Genomic DNA, 10,565 nt, shown 5'->3' with positions numbered 1-10,565 from the left:
GTTCTGCAATAAGGCCACATAAGCATTTCCAAAAATTCCCTTGCTATGGAAAATTGGTGACAAAAACCACAGAGCTTATGGGAAAAATGGATTAGAGATAGATCGTGCCAAAACTTTGTCAGAGACACGTTAAAAAGATAACCGAATAAAAATTAGAGCACAGTTTTACTCATGCTAAATGGTCAAGTAATATATAAATACAATGATATATATGTGTATGTATGTGGAAGAAGGTTATTTGACATTGATAGAAAATTGTAACATCAGAAGTAATTTGGTGTAGTTTATAACACATGCAGTGAATTGAGAGAGCTGGTAGATGTTTGAAGTTTGTGTGTGCGTGTGTGTGTGTGTGCGCCTGCATGTTTTGTATACTCCTGCATTGCTTGGTTCATGTACATACAGTTTTCTGGTTTTACCTAATGTTTCTTGAAGATGGTCTCACATATCAGCAAATATGAAATTTGTGTTATGTTCAAATTATTCCCTAATACATCCATCCAGTTAGAACAAATTCTTGTTTTCAAAACAAACATTGTAGCAGAACTGACTGTATCTCATGGTGAACTTCCATAAAGAACAGTGAATTCTAGCACTGCAGCACATTAAAAATCACCTAGAAAGCTTCTAAAACCATGAAACCCCGAGCGCTACCCCCAGAGATTCCGATTCAATTAGTCTTTGAAAAGGCAGGGAAAGAAAACCTTTCTAGGTAGAAGAACAAAGAAAGAGAAACTTCTTGCTCAGTAAGTTTTATTCAGATGGTTACTGGTTTCTTACTATATGTGCCTACATTGAGGGGTACAAGTGGAGAAAATGAAGTCTCTCTTAGTGTCCTGCTTTGACCAAATATCTATCCACAGAAAAAGATGATATAAAACAACTTTATCCAATATTGAATTATTACACAAAGACGATGCAATGAATATATCAGAGAATTGAGGAACTGGATGGCGGTCTCAGAGAGAGTGGAACCTGAGCTGGGCCCAATGGCTGGAAAGGATTTGAACAGATGCTTATTTTAGGCCCAGAGGAGAGCATGAGTGCTTCAGAGAGGAAAGTAAAGAGTAAGGAAGGCACTCATGGGAGGCCATGCAGAGGGCAGCCTAACCAAGCGGTGGCCATGCTGGCCATAGAGGGAGAATACGTGAGATTCTGGAAGGCCTAGCAGAGCTGGTGGCGGTGACGGGGCTGGATCTGGCATGTGACGTAAAGATAATAAATACTACTTTCTGCACAGCTTTCTGTTTTGGAGAACAATGGTTAGCCCTATTCAGGAAACCAAAGACTCAGAGAAGTGCGGAGAGGATGATAGGGTGGAGTGAAGGGGCTATCTGTTAGGAAGGCACTGCCCAGGCTCTTGGAGGACTTTCTTGCTGTGATTACAGTAACCAGGCACGAACCCTAGGCAGAAATATCTCAGCTCTGAGCCACTCATTTGTAGGTAAATTTTCCCGCTATGGATTTCTCCCTCCTCGTAAATGTCACAAGTCAATGACTCAAGGGTTGTGGTTCAATTATAGCCCTCATATTAGTCCATTTTGCATTGCTATGAAGGAACACCCGAGACTGGGTAATTTATAAAGAAAAAAAGTTATTTGGCTCACGCTTCTGCGGGCTGTACAAGCATGGCGCCAGCATCTGCTGGGCTTCTCGTGAGACCTCAGGAAACTTGGCATAAGGGAAGGGGAGCAGGTGTGTCTCATGGTGAGAGTGGAAACAAGAGAGCGGAGGAGGCACCAGGTGTTTTTTAACAATCAGTTTTCATGTGAATTAATAGAGTGAGAATTCACTTATTACTATGGGGAGGGCACCAAGCTATTTGAGAGGGACCCATGCCAATGACTCAAACACCTCCTATTAGGGCCCACCTCCAATATTGAGGATCACATTTCAACCTGTGGTTTAGAGGGCACAACATCTCAACTATAACATTCTTTAAAAAGAAATCCATTTTTACCTGCCTACTGTGGCCAGGTAGTATTTTGTCATCTCTTTCTACCTTCCCACCCATTTCATTCATTCCACTGACAGAAGTGGCTGAAAGTTTGTATTGCAAATGAAAGGGACAGCTTTTACGTAAGTTTATTTTCACAATCCAGCTCTTCCAGAGATAGCAATCTGCCTGGGGAGTGAGAAATGGTTTTCACAGTTACAGGACCTTTGGGAAACAGTCAGTCACTGAGTGGCATCTCTGAAAGAGGCAACTGGAGGAGAGAACTCGTAGCCTGCCCAATTACCACAGCTTCCTCTGGAAGGGGGGCCTGTGAAGATTTAACAGCCCCCAGTGCAGGCAAAGAAAGGACTTTAGCCAATAAAACAAGTGAAGAATGTTGAAGCTCATCAAATGAGAAATAATCAGATATATGCAGAAGAGTACCACCGCCCTTCTGTAAGATCCAGATAGTTTAAGACGGTGGATAGAACCTTTTTTCAGACATATAAACGGGGTACAAAGGCCAGGGTGTAAAGACTATGAACATCTACACTTCTGGGTCTGGGGACTTTTGGAGAGAGTAGACTGGATTGGGGCTTGGCTCTGTGATGCCCTTCATACATAAGCAGTACAGGCCAATGGAAAGAAGCTAGGTTTTGGAGACAGTCAGGTGTGTCTGTCATTTCAATTCTGTCCTTCCCACATTCCAACAGGTGACTTGGGCAAGATATTTAGGCTCTTGGAGTCTACTGCTTTGCTTATCTATAAAATGATAATATGAAACATACCTTATGGTATGGTTTAGAGTGAAAAAGATGTCTATGAAAGCACCTGCCCTCATGTTTAATGCATGGTAGATACCTGAGAAATATTAGTCCCCCTTCCCCATCTCTTTATTTTTCTGGGGATGAGGGGATGGTGGCAGTACTAGAGAAGTGGAATCAAGGATTTACATATTAGGACTTTTATTAGGCTCAAGAGCAAGAGTTAGAAGAAACCTCCAAATGTCCTTCTAGTGCTTAGGCCTAGTTCAGGAGAGAAAAGGGGAGTGAGTTTAAGAGCAAAGATCTGCTTCAGGAAAAAAAAAAGACACACACACACACACACACACACACACACACATATATATATAAAATCTGGGTCTTGAACCTGGTTCGAGAGAGTGAACCTTATATGAGATAACATTAATTTTCAGAGGAACCAATTGTGGAGAAAACAAATTCCATTCCATTCTTGAATGACTTTAGTAACTTAATTCTTCAATACAAAGCAAGTTCTGGGGAAGATTAGTGGTAAAAGCTCTCTCTGAATGCTAAAATTCTAGCTGGAGTGATGTACCTACAGTTGTATTAAAATTAAGAAGATAAACCTCTGGGATAGGTAACATAACCCATGCCTCAGGACATTCAACATCTCTGTCTTGGCTTCTCTGAGATGATATTTAAAGCATGAGCCCTTCCCAAATGTGGTTATGGGATGAATTATGTCTCTTCCAAAATTTGTATGTAGAAGTTCTTATTCCCAGTACTTTAGAATGTGCTGACATTTGGAGATAGGGCTTCTAAAGAGGGAATTAAGTTAAAATGAAGCTGTTAGGGTGTACTCTTATCCAATTAACTGGTGTCCTTATAGGAAGAGGTTAGGAGACAGGTAAGGACAGGGGAAGTCCATGTGAAGACACAGGGAGAAAACAGCCATCTACAAGCCACGGAGTGAGACCTTAGGAGACGTCAACCCTGCCAACACCTTGATCTTGGACTTCCAGCCTCTAGAATTATGAGAGAATCAATTTATGGTTTTTGTTTCTATTGTTGTTGTTTTTTTTCTTTTCTTTTAGAGACGGAGTTTCGTTCTTGTCGCTCAGGCTGTAGTGCAACAGTGTGATCTCGGCCCACTGCAACCTCTGCCTCCTGGGTTCTGGGGATTCTCCTGCCTCAGCTTCTTGAGTAACTGAGACTACAGGCACCTGCCACCACACCTGGCTAATTTTTGTATTTTTAATAGAGATGAGGTTTCACTGTGTTGACCAAGCTGGTCTCAAACTCCTGACCTCAGATGATCTGCCTGCCTTGGCCTCCCAAAGTGCTGGGATTACAGGCGTGAGCCACTACTCCCAGACAATAAATTTATGTTTGAAGCTACCTAGTCTGTGGTACTTTGTATGGCAAACTTAGCAAGCTAATATACATGCCGTGAGATATTTTTAGATGAATGAAATGCTTCCTGAGAACGCATATTTATTTCTCAGAACGAAAGTTGTTTTATGGATACGATGCATTATTATCATTAAAAGTCTGCACGAACAAGCTTTGTATTCTCAGCTCTACTGTGGATTCTTTTATTTCCATTTTAAAAATAATATGCCATTAATAGGGAGGATTTTATTTTAGGCAAATCTAATCTAAATATTTGTTGAAGTTTGCTATTTGCAAAATGCATCAGAGCCGCTAGTATAGTATAGTAGATATAAAGACAAACATGATGCAGTGCTGTACTGCAAGGAGTTTGCTGGGAAATGGGCCATCCATTTATATTCTCAAAGCAACTATCTTGAAGAAACCAATTATAGTGGATGTGGTGAGGCACTGCCATGACCTTCCTTTCAGGATCAAGTCACTCGTTCCCCCAGCTGCCAGGAGCATTGCTGGCTGATGGCTCACAGCTGTTCTCAAGCTGCAAATAAAGACATACCCAAGACTGGGTAATTTATAAAGGAAAGAGGTTTAATTGGCTCACAATTCAGCCTGGCTGGAGAGGCCTCACAATCATGGCTGAAGGCAAATGAGGAGCAAAGGCACATCTTATGTAGTGGCAGGCAAGAGAGCTCGTGTACGTTTTATCCCTTTATAAAGCCAGTAGATCTCATGAGACTTATTTACCATCATGAGAATAGCACGGGAAAGACCCACCCCATGATTAAATTACCTCCCACTGGGTCCCTCCCACAACACATGGGAATTGTGAGAGCTACAATTCAAGATGAGATTTTGGTGGGGACACAGGTAAACCATATCACACCCTGAGCATTGTCCTCCAAGAACTAAAGTAAAATGCCTCTCCCTATATGGTCAATGTCAGTCAATCATTGCATGCAAGCTGTCAGCAATGATTGATTGACATTGACCATAAAGGCCTTGCTCAGTTTGGAACATTTCTGAAAGATCATCCAGCTCCAGAGCTTCTTGTGGAATCAGCAGAGGCCACTGTTGATTGCTTCACAGTTCAACTCTTCCTTTTTCCCCATTTGGCCAATTTCATTCCCCCACAGTTCTTCCCCAAAATACTTCCCAATAAACATTATGCAAGCAAACCTCCATTTCAGATTCTGCTCTCCAGGGAATGTGAACAAGGACACCATTCACAGAAAACTATTTTTATTGGTAAACTAATGATATTATTTGCTCAGAGTAAGTGGAAGTAATTGATAGTCTGAATGTTTTGCACAATAGACTGTATGTTGAAAATTTTCTGACATTTGAGAACATGTGATCTATGGAAGTAGGGCTTACTTCAAATAAAATAAGCCACATAACAGCCAAATAAATCTGGGATCCCAATATTTTGAGGTACTAAACCATTATTAGAGAACTGCCCATCAATGGCCTTGCAGGCTGCTGGAACTACATAAAAAGAAACATGTTCTGAGCTCTGAGAACACCTGAGTGCCACCAGTCATGTGACCTAGGGTAAGTCATAACTCTTCCGTCCACTTGTTTCTTCACCTGTCACCATGGACAGAGTGGAAAAGTTGGCTGCAATCAAGCCTGAATCTCCAAGTCTCTGATCTGCTGTTGTCACAAAGAAGAACTGCAGAGAGGATGTTTCCGTCATGTCTGTTTTTCACAAGGACTTCTTAGTGCAGCAATCTTCCTATGAGGAAGTCAGTCTTGGTGAACTGGGCTGGACCATGCACCTGGGTTCTACAAGGACACCTTTGTCTTTCTGGGGTAAGGTCACATGTCTTTCCTGGTTTCTTTCCTCTCTAATCTTCACCCTCTGTTTTTCAAAGAAAAGTGTTTCAAATATAAATGAATCTTTCTCTGTAGACACTGAAGCAGTGGCTTAAGCTGCAGACTCCTCAAGGTTTCCTGCTTAAGGTTTCCTACTGGAGTTTACTGGAGTTGCCTCTGAACCATGCTCTCTGTCTAGAATCTTCACCTTAGCCCTCACCTCTGCACTGTTATACTGAGGCCTTCTACTTACCAGCTCAGCTTTGCCCACTTTTGAGCCAATGCCAATAAGTTGGAAAGCATGCTCAGAGTTTCATGCACACAGTGATTGGGACCTGGGATCTGCTACCATCAACCTGGTTTAGGTGAGCTGAAGTTGAGCTCCGGGCTCTGGATGTCTTCAGCCTGTTGTTGTTCCCTTTATTTCCTGCATTGGCAGGGTCTGATTTACTAAACAGCTATCATGCTGTGGCTAGTGTCCTGATCTGAGTTGTACCTTACAGGACCAGAGCTCTCACACCTCCTCTGGGCAGCTTCATACTTGGATGCTGTCCCATGCCCTGGCTGGGCTTTGCTTCATTGGTCATCCCCTTGAGATCACTTGTCAACACCTACTCCTGGTCTGGCTGCTGTACGCTGTGAAGTTCCTAGACCCCCTAGGCAGTGCTCATGGCCCTGTCAAGCCCTGGCTACTCCGCCTCTCTGGACTCTGGGAGTTGGGTAGCTGCTCACTCCCCATAGGACCAGTCCTCTAGGCAAGTGGGCTCAGTCCAGCTTCCTCTCCATTCCCACAAGCTTGTTTTGCTGAAGTCTCAGAAAACTTCAAGGAAGAGCTACTTCTTTCTTCCAACCCCTAGCCTTGCCATCCCCTGCTGCTGCTATCCAGCCCTGTTGCCAAAGGAAGCTAAGTAGAGATGATCTTCACATAAAAAGTCCCCCACAATGGGGTTAAACAAACCAATTATTTCATTTATTGTTTAATGTTTTAATCAATGTGTATATAAGGGTCTCCAATATGTAATTATCCTGCTTAGACCCCAATCTCTGAAGAAATGTTTTCTCCAGTTAAGATCACTTCATCTTAAACTTCAGGATCAACCTTGCCTTAGGCTTTAGGACTGATTTTGACCTTAATCAGAAGGAAGTATGGGAAGTCTTTTTCATTATGAGCTGGGTGATTGTGTATCTGATTAAACTCCTTGCTTTTTAAAATCATGTGCCTCAGTTGTAATTGGGCTTCCACCATTCTCCTGGAACCAACTTTCCATATTGTACCAGCCCTAATAATGACACTGTACCATGTATTGAAGCACCTTCCTGATTTTAAGTCCATATAAATCTGGGCCTTCACCTTGCTCCAGTCTTTCCTTTTCCCATGGGACTCATTCCCAATCCCTTCCTGACTCGTGCAGGTGTCTGCTCCCAGACACCTTAATCACATACTCGCCCACTTACTAGGAAAATCTTCTTATCTCCTGCAGGAGCTCCTTGTTGCGCAATATTTGCTTGAAATGCCATCTATTTCCTATTGTGTATTTCAAAATACATTTATTGATGCAACGTTTATTGAGCATCTTCACTAGACTTTTAATTGTGAACAAAACCTGGTACCTGTCTTCCAAAGAGCTTGCAGTCTACAGAAGGAGAGAGACAAATATGAGGAGCAGATAACTGAAAAACATTATCTGAATTGGCAATTTATCTGCACAGGAATCCTGTGAGGGAGACGTTATTGTCTCCACTTTAATAGAAGTGGACAGTGAGGCTCAGATAGGTGAATTGGTTGGTCTGGGCCACACAAACGGAAAGAGGCAGAGTTAGGTTTAAAACTTTGCTGTACTACGCCTAACCTTGTGCAATGATGAATCTAAGTACACTTTGTCAATATACACAAAAACAGTCTGCCGAATTTCGATTGGAATTAAATCGAATTTGCAGACAGTTAATATCTTTGCAAGATTTAATTCATTAACATAGTTTATTTTTCCATCTTAGTCTTTTGGTCAATGAGTTTTCTTTAATTTCTCCACTTTTTGTAGTTTTCTGTGTGTCTTGTATATTTTTTCACTTTTAGGTATTTGCTGTTTTTTGACAGTTTTGTTATTTTAAAAGTATTAATTTTTAATTGTTTTTCTGTTATGTAGAAAAAAACCTTCATCTTTGTGTATTGCTCTTACGTCTAGCAGCCTTGCTAAATTTACTTATATTTTCTAATTGCTTATCTGGAGATCTTTCTATATATACAATCTAGGGTTAAATGAATAATGACAGCCGCTCTCTTTTGAATACTCACATCTTTATTTTTCTTGTCTTACTATTCTTACATCATTTAATTATCTGAATAAATAATGAATAATTAGGATGTCATAGGATATACTTTTCTCTAATTCCTTAAGTTTCTGTTTTCTTTACTAGAATAAAACTGAGACTTGTTCAGCAATGACCCTTAACTAGTCTACGCTCTGCTGTCGGACAGAGTTAGGAGTGCGTGCCACCAGAGTTGCTAAGAGTTGGATCTGTTTAGCTTTTGGAGAGCTTCCCTCTATGATTGATTTAGGAGTAAAGGTTCCATTCTTTTCTCCGTAACTCACAGAAGACATGTCTTGTTAGTATTGCCTTGTATTTATTTCTTTATGCACAAACAACACCTTAAAAACAAGAGAGAGAGAAAGAGAGAGAGAAAGAGACTGAGTTTGTTGAAAAGCTTTTCCAAGCCTTATCGTCCTGTTTTGCAGCTAATACTGCCATAATGCCTTGAGAACCTCTTTAGTGTCCCTACACTACTGTGAGGCTTATGATGTCACCGTAGGAACTAGAAATTAAGTCACGATTAACTTTGGATAAATGAAATCCTTCCTTTTTTCTTACGTTGAAGAGGCCAGCAATTATTCCTATGTGAGAGAGGCTCACAAAGTAGCACCCAGCTCCCAATTCAAAGAGCCATACAATTTGGTACCCATACTATTTAGTAAATATTCTACTTGAGCTTGTCTTTGGCTGAGTACCAAATGCTGATACCTTACCCCAAATGATCATCCTGATATTCACCCTTTAAGTTTTTCTTCTTGTATTTTTATTAGTGGAACAATTGTGGAGATGCGTAAGATTAAGATTCTTACACAGTATAAGTTGTATAATTCAGATTTTTAGATTTATGGTATTAGACATATACTAACCCAAATAACATCTTGATTCATGACTGCTATTTATTGCCATGAATATATGGGAAAAAATGCACATGAACACTTCTTTCCATGAGGAAGAGGGTAAAGGTTATAGATAGAAAATTAGGACTAGTGGCTGAGAATCAAAATTTAGGTTTTCTAACAAGCACAAAGGTTTCTCCAGTATATCGTTTTTCACCTAGTGCACCAATATGATTGCATAATTTTGAGCAAAAAATTAAGGTATATGGTTTAATAGTTCTTTTTATCTATTATATATCTGTATCTAGTAGACATACAGTTTCAAGCCATGTAATCATGTGTATGAAAAATAGAATTAAGAAAATCTCAGCTTAATTTTAAATCTTGCTTCATCTTTAGCAAAATTATGTATATATTATATACATGCATAATTGAGTCCATTCAAAATAAACTCGTTTTCTCTAGGCCAATTTCAATCAGTTCAAGATTTGTCCTCCTTACTCCCTCTTCCTCTTTTCTTCCTGAGATTCCGTTTATGTTCTAGGGGCTTCTATAATCTTGTGTGTCAGCAGAAAGGAGGTCTCAAATCTCGGGCTGCTGTATCTATGCAGGCATCTGCCCTGGCTCTGTACCATCTGGTCTTTGGAGATAGTCATCACTCTGTCCTTGCACCTGCTGAGATTTCTATGAATATATCTAGACAAATGGCTTGTTTTACTTTTTTCTCCTCCTCTCTTTCTCCTAACTTCCATGTCCTTTTCTCAGGTGTGTGGAGAGGATACGGGTGGCAGCTCATGTCTCTCTGAAGTCATGGGAAACAGAGTGAGGCTGCTTATCCCTCTCTGCCCCTAACAGCTCCTGCAGCTACTCTACACCCCCTGCCACTATAGTGTGTTGAATGTTTGTGGATTTGTCTGCCATCTTCCAAAATCCCAGGTAGGAGTGTGGACAAGTTTTCTTTTTTCTTGGTCTCCCAAACTTATAATCTGCTTTCTCCCTACACTCTGTGCCAACCTAGGATCTAACCCCAGAGCTCAGGACCTGTCTTAGCAAATAATTCACCAATATCACCTTCACCATAGCAAATAACTTTCCTTCTTCTCCATGTCTTCTCTCTCCACAGCCAGGAGAACCCTAACCTATTTTGTGAATGCAAAAACCCATCTTGAATCTGGAAAAAATTCTTCAAGTAACATTTTAGATATTTTTGTCTTGTTCACAGACTAAGGCTTTTAAAACTAAAAAGCTAGGAATCGGATGTTTGAGCCTGGTAATGATGGTAGCTGGAAGTGATGTCCACTTCATATCTATAAGCTCAAGTGGGGTTCAGGAGAAGGTCATGAAGTTAAATGAGATTTCTATATGTGAAACACATTCACACCTCACATTTGTCTGAATATCAGTTTATCTATCCCTCCCTCCATTCATCCATCCATCCATCCTTTGAATACTCTGGAAAAAATATTGATGCTGTTTGACTTCAGCATGTCAGGGCAAAGTATTAAAAAACCAAGACATGTTAAAATTCCCGAA

The sequence above is a fragment of the Aotus nancymaae genome, unplaced genomic scaffold (genome assembly GCF_030222135.1).
Source record: "Aotus nancymaae isolate 86718 unplaced genomic scaffold, 86718_ANA_hifiasm-v0.15.2.pri h1tg000040l, whole genome shotgun sequence".
In the NCBI taxonomy this organism is placed as follows: Eukaryota; Metazoa; Chordata; class Mammalia; order Primates; family Aotidae; genus Aotus; species Aotus nancymaae.
The sequence above is the reverse complement of the archived record's forward strand: the minus strand, read 5'-3'. Positions refer to the sequence as shown.